A 6,567-nucleotide genomic window follows, 5' to 3' on the forward strand; every position below is an offset into this window, starting at 1 on the left:
GTTTTATTTATTTATTTGAGAGAGAGAGGGAAAGCGTGAGCCCAAGCAGGAGGGGAAGGGCCAGAGGAGAGGGAGAAGCAGGCTCCCTGCAGAGCAGGGAGCCCATGACACTGGGGCTCAATCCCTAGGACCCCAAGACCATGACCCGAGCCGAAGGCAGACGCCCAGTCGACTGAGCCACCTGGGCAGCTCCCCAAAATGAAAATATTTCAAAGCAGTCCATCACACTGAAACTAGTACTCCACTATTGCCCCACCCCACTAATCACCAGGGGACCAAGAAAGGGAACTACCTACTAGGCATGAGCCTGGTATGTGCTAGACAGTGCTTTAGGCGCTTTCTCTGACACAGCCTCACTTAAACCACACAACTCCCCTGTGAGGTGGGCGGTTATCCCCATGGTTAGTCCAGAATGGGGAGAGACCCTTCAGCAGACCCAACAATTAAGGCTGGGTGATGGGAATGAAACCACGGCTTCCTCTCTCTTTACCACTCATCCCACTGCCTTTGGTGTTTTTCAGTGGGTAAACTGAGATATAGTCATGCAGTTAAAAACAAATGACCCAAAGCTATATATTTTGACGTGGCCACAGCTGGAAAAATCCAATGACAACATGGTGGAAAAGCCCAGTTGCATAATATCATGTAGAGTTGGATACCACTTACGTAAATTCTAGAAACCACACATATGAAGCAATACCGTGTTGTTTGGGATGCAGCTGTTTGTTCTAGGAGTTTCAAACCAGGGCTGGAGGAGCACCTGGCTGGCTCGGTCGGTGGAACACACAACTCTTGGTCTCGGGGCTGTGAGTTCGAGCCCCACGTTGGGTGGAGAGGTTACTTCAAAAAATGAGAATCTTCACAAAAAAATAAATTAAAAAAATAAGACAGGGACTGGAGATCCTAAAAATTCACAAGAGCAGTCGCTTCTGGGGCGAGAGGGAGAAGAATAGGGTTGGGTAAGAGGTTGGGCCCTCCTGATTTCGAGGGAAAGCTGTAAACAGCATCCATGGCAAGAGAGTGAGCCCCTTGCCCACTTTCTGTGGACAGAAGATGTGACTTAATCATTGCTCTAAAGAGCTTGTCAGCTGCAAGTTCTGGGCCACAGGGAACTGAGGGCCTGACAGATGCCAGGAGAAGCACAAGTGGACAGAACTGGTGAGTCCAGGTACCTCGACACTTAAGATGGGTAGGACTTGGCACCGGACTTCCCGCAGAGTGAGGAGGGAGGCTCGGAGCTGGGACCACGGTTTCTGGCTGCCGGCCTGTGAAGAGTTTCCACTCACAGGGTTTTTACATGTGAAAGAAGTGAGGATGACAAAAACCTCTGTCTGTTCCACTTAACAGCAGGTCTTGTGTTCTGCACAGATGTCCTTCATCCCGTTTCGGGTATTAAAGGGATCTTTTCTTTATGAAATGGCAGAAGAAATAGCCAATAGACCTGGAGATAGCTTGTGTTGGCCCAAGTGGACGACGGCCTGGGGTGGGGTGGCTCTGCGTCGAGGTTGGAAAGTCACTGGTCTGTGTGAAATTTAAAAGTCTAGGGATTCCTGGTCCCTTTCCTATGCCCCAGTCCCCATTGGGCACATGGGGACAATGATCCCCACCTGTGCGAGCTGTGGGACCTTGGACAAGGGACAGAGCTGTTTTGTGCTGGTCCCTCCATCAGGGCGGTTCTAAGATGAACTGAGCTCAATGGAGCTCACTGAGTTTGGAAGGTCCCTTCCAGGGCCCAGCACGTGATAGGAGCCTGGCAGAGAACGCCGAGTTGAGAGGGATGTTGGCCACACACGTAGAGTGACTGGGAGCCTCTCAGGTCAAGGGAGCCCCCGGATAGAGCCCCTGCCTTGTGGGGCATGCGGTGGTGGTAGGGGGTGTGTGTGCGGTGTGTGTGGGGGGGTAGGGGGCAAGGATTTGGCCTCCAGAAAGGCTTCCATGCCATGTAAAGTCAGGCAAATCATTTTGCTTCTCTGCCCCAGGTTCCTCATCTGAAAAGTACAGATATACACAGTCCCCATGTGGGAGGGTTGCTGCGTGGACTGCGAATGGTACATGGAGGTGCCTGGCACCCAGTAGGTGCCTGGTGAGCAGCAGGTCCCTCCTCCTTCTGGTCACTTTCCAAATCAGCCTCTCCAGGGGCCTCAGGATGGCAGGGCCATGGTAGGCTCCTGTTCCATGTCGCCACTCAGATCCTCAGAAGTGCCTTGGCCATAGTGCCTGGCCAAAGCCTTGCCTGCCCCTCTACCTTGGTCCCCTCCTGCCCCGAGCGGGCCCCCACAGCAGGTCAGAGGCAGGTCCAGCCCTCGGGGGCACCCACCTAGATGGAGTGGGGCAGGGGCTGGTGGGGGGGGAACGCCCACACTCAGAGTTTTGCTAGCTGTGCCCTCCTGCTTCTGCCTTCCTGAGCAGCCAGTGGGGAAGCTTCAGGAGGAAGTTACTCAGAGCGAAGCTGTTCCGGGCCCCACCTGCGGTCAAGGTGTGAAATGTGCACCTGTCTCTTCTCTGCCACCCATCCCCCTGTTTTTTTCTTTCTTTCACACCTCTGGGCTGTGGTTTGGGGAGATGGGAGGCTCAGAGGTCTGAGCCCTGGGCCCAGGCCCTCACAGGAAGGAAGGCTTCTACAGCTCTCTTTTGGGCCAGCCAGGGAAAGGGGCCGTTTCTTCCTCCCCTTCAGTGTCTGCTGCCTCACAGCCTCCCTCCTACAGCTTCACAATGCCACGTCCCCACACCCTGCCCCTGGTTCCAAAGGCCCCTAGCTGTCAGACAAGTGGGCTCAGTGAGGCCCTGGCTTCTTGTGGGGTTCGATTATGGCCTTGGCTGTGGCAGGGCCTTTCTTAACACGTGGGTTAAGAATAACACGTGGTTAAGAAGAGGCTTAACTAGCCCCACGAAGGAGTGTGGGTCTGCCCCCAGATGGGGCTGGGACTTCCACCGGCCCTTCTCTCCAAAGAAGAAGAGTTTAAGTCACAGGGAGGCCCAGGGACTGGGATCCCCCTCTCGGGCCCTCTTCCACAGCTGCCTCCTGCAGCTCTGAGACCTACTGGGAGCTGAGAACATTTTAAGTGCTGGGGCCATGCGCTGGTATGCACTCCACGCCCAAGAGGGTGATTTCCCAAGTTGCAAGGCCCTTGTTCCTTTTGGGAGCAGAGCAGGAGGATGTTGCCATCATTTGTCAAGGCAGTTCAGGTGATGGGAACAGCAGGTGCCAAGGCAAGGAAATCAGGACCTAAGTACAGTGACCTTCGTACCATCCTGTTGCCAGTAGTGCCTGGGAACTGGTGCGTGAAAATAGCTTCCATTCAGCAAGACTTTTACTTCCATATACATGATATCTTTATTTTTATTTTTTTAGAATGAGCCAGAGAAGGAGAATCTTGGGGCTCAGCATGGAGCCCAACATGGGGCTCGACCTCATGGCCCTGAGATGATGACCTGAGCTGAAACCAAGAGTTGACACTCAACCCACTAAGCCACCCAGGTGCCCCCACATGATCTCTTCTAAAGAATGGAGATGGTGGTTCAGAGAAGCAAAGTGACTTGTCCCAGGCTGGGAGTGTGACAAGATTCCTATCTAGGCTTCTTTCTGATACACTATTCTGACTGCTGGGGCTGGAGACGCCTGCTCCCCTGCCCCCACCAAAGCACACTGCTGCCCAGGGACTGGTTCCTCTAAGAGTCATGCCTTACTCACTACACAGTCCCAACAGGCATCTTGTGTCCTAGAGTATGCTTTGGTAAAGCTCTCCACATCCCCATTCATCTTGCCCTGCTCCTCCCCTCTTACCAGGGAGAAGAAATGTCAGAATCTCCATGATGAGAGGCCTGGAGGACTAAGCAAAAATCTGCTAAGTGCCAGACACTTTTCACAATGTCCCCAGGAGAGTCTGTGTTGCTCCTAGAAAACTCCATCCCACAGAAGGCCAGCCCTGGCAGGCCTGGCCTGGAAAGTTCCCCATGTAGGGGGTCAGCATGCATCTGTTTCCACCACCCTACACCTGGGATGACATCCACCTCAGCCCAGGCCTGTCCAGTACAAGTGGCAATGTTGCTGATGTGCACAAATCTGGTTATGGAAACCTGATCTTGATGGGTTGTCAAGTTCCAGTTGCTCCCATAAAGAACTGGGGGGAGGGATCCCTGGGTGGCACAGCGGTTTAGTGCCTGCCTTTGGCCCAGGGCGTGATCCTGGAGACCCGGGATCGAATCCCACGTCGGGCTCCCGGTGCATGGAGCCTGCTTCTCCCTCTGCCTGTGTCTCCGCCTCTCTCTCTCGCTCTCTCTCTCTCTCTCTCTCTCTGTGACTATCATAAATAAATAAAATTAAAAAAAAAAGAACTGGGGGGATGTCCCTCCACACTGGTGAGCTGGGCTACCCCTTGGAACAAAGTCATGGGTGGGCCCAATGTTTGGTCGTTGCATTCCCTTGGGTTGCCCCATGGAGTAAGGTGAACCAGGTTAAGAAGAACAGCTGACATTTACTGATGATGTAACTATGTGCCAGGCACTATTCTGAGAGCTTTATTGGGATGATTTCATTTAATCGCTGTAACTATGTAGTAACTTTGACACTATGGCTCTTATCATCCCTGTTTTACAAATGACAGAGACACGAAGTTTAAGGAGCTCATTCAAAGCCACATGACCAGCAAGTGGCAGAGACCTCCCACCTTTGCTCATCACACTATAATACCTTTTAAGGTATAAGGGACTGGGATCAAGGTGTTCCAAGAGGACCACTTTGGCCTTATCTTAATGGTTCACACAGAGACCGTATTCATGTGTTAGCTGAATGAGTAAGAAGCCATCCAAAAGGAAAATAAAATTAAGCTAAACATTGGGGCTCCTGGGTGGCTCAGTGGTTGAACATCTGACTTTAGCTCGGGTGGTGATCCTGGGGCCCTGGGATCGAGTCTTGCATCGGGTTCCCCTTAGGGAATCTGCTTCTCCCTCTGCCTATGTCTCTGCCTCACTTTCTGCATCTCTCATGAATAAACAGTCTTTTAAAAAAATTAAGCTATAAGCAGCCCGCGTGGCTCAACGGTTTAGCGCCACCTTCAGCCCAGGGCCTGATCCTGGGGTCCCGGGATCGAGTCCCACGTCAGGCTCCCTGCATGGAGCCTGCTTCTCCCTCTACCTGTGTCTCTGCCTCTCTCTCTCTCTCTCTCTCTGTGTGTGTGTCTCATGAATAAATAAGTAAAATCTTTTTAAAAATTAAGTTAAAATTCTGAGATGATAGGCAAAATTTGACTATGGCCCAGAGATTTGACTATGGCCCATGCTATTTTGTAGATTTCAAAAATGTGATAAAAAAAAAAGTCTGTGGGAAATGCGCACTGAGATATTTTAAGGGTAAGGGGCGATCACGACTTCAACTTTCTTACCCAGGACTTGGAACACAAACAGGCAGAGTGAGAGAAGGTGAGGCAGGGATGAAGCAAACCAGGCAACAGGCAGATAATTACTGATACATGTGTAAGGGGGTTCTTTGTACTTTTGCAACTTTTCTCCAAGTCTGATACCACATCGAAATGAAAGTTACTGAAGGAATCTTCCTCAAGCAGGATGGGTTTGGTGTCAAATGCTATTCCGGAGACCAGCTTAGAAACCTTGAGTGAAGAAAAGTGGGGGCGGAAGCTGCCTGGGAACAAGGGTTCCCTGGCTGTGGCCCAGCGGCCTTGCCCAGCAGCACCGCCCCCTCCATCCCTCCATGTTCTCATTAATTTGGGGAATATAAATAATAGTGAAAGGGAATAGAAGGGAAGGGAGAAGAAATGGGTAGGAAATATCAGAAAGGGAGACAGAACATAAAGACTCCTAACTCTGGGAAACGAACTAGGGGTGGTAGAAGGGGGGGAGGGCGGGAGGTGGGGGTGACTGGGTGGCGGGCACTGAGGGGGGCATTTGACAGGATGAGCACTGGGTGTTATTTTGTATGTTGGTAAATTGAACAGCAATAAAAAATAAATTTATTATTAAAAATAAAATAAAATACTGCTAAACTGGAAAAAAAAATCCCTGTTTAACATCAAGGCTCAGACTTGATTGGCATTGATTAACAATAAAAATGCTCTCCTCCAGGTCCAGCCACCAAGCCAATATTCTGAAAGAAGTGCACTGTGGTGTTCTCCTCATTGACCAATCTGAAAAGAGAAATGGCCCCACCCGCACATAAACAATATATTTTAATGTTATTATAACTGGATGCCGGACCGGCAGTGAAAATTGATTTTATTCTTGTTGTATAAGATAAATATCTTTAATAAAATTCTCATTTTATTTAGGAAAAAAAGGAGAGATTTATTTGAAGAAATATTACAACATATATAAACTACATAAAGTCTTAATTTCCACTCATACAGAGGTAGATTTGATATAACGCATAATAAAAAACTTTTAAAATCCAGAATGCACAAAGTACTGTGCAGTTTGATCACTAAGTCATTAGTTGATAAGCAAACCTCACAGAGCAGCTCCATGTCAGCCAAGGCCACAAACACTGTGAACGACACATTTGAACTGACAGATTTTGACATGTTAGAAATACAACATCAGCGCATGTTGGGGATC

This window comes from Canis lupus, chromosome X, assembly GCF_003254725.2.
Source record: "Canis lupus dingo isolate Sandy chromosome X, ASM325472v2, whole genome shotgun sequence".
NCBI lineage: Eukaryota > Metazoa > Chordata > Mammalia > Carnivora > Canidae > Canis > Canis lupus.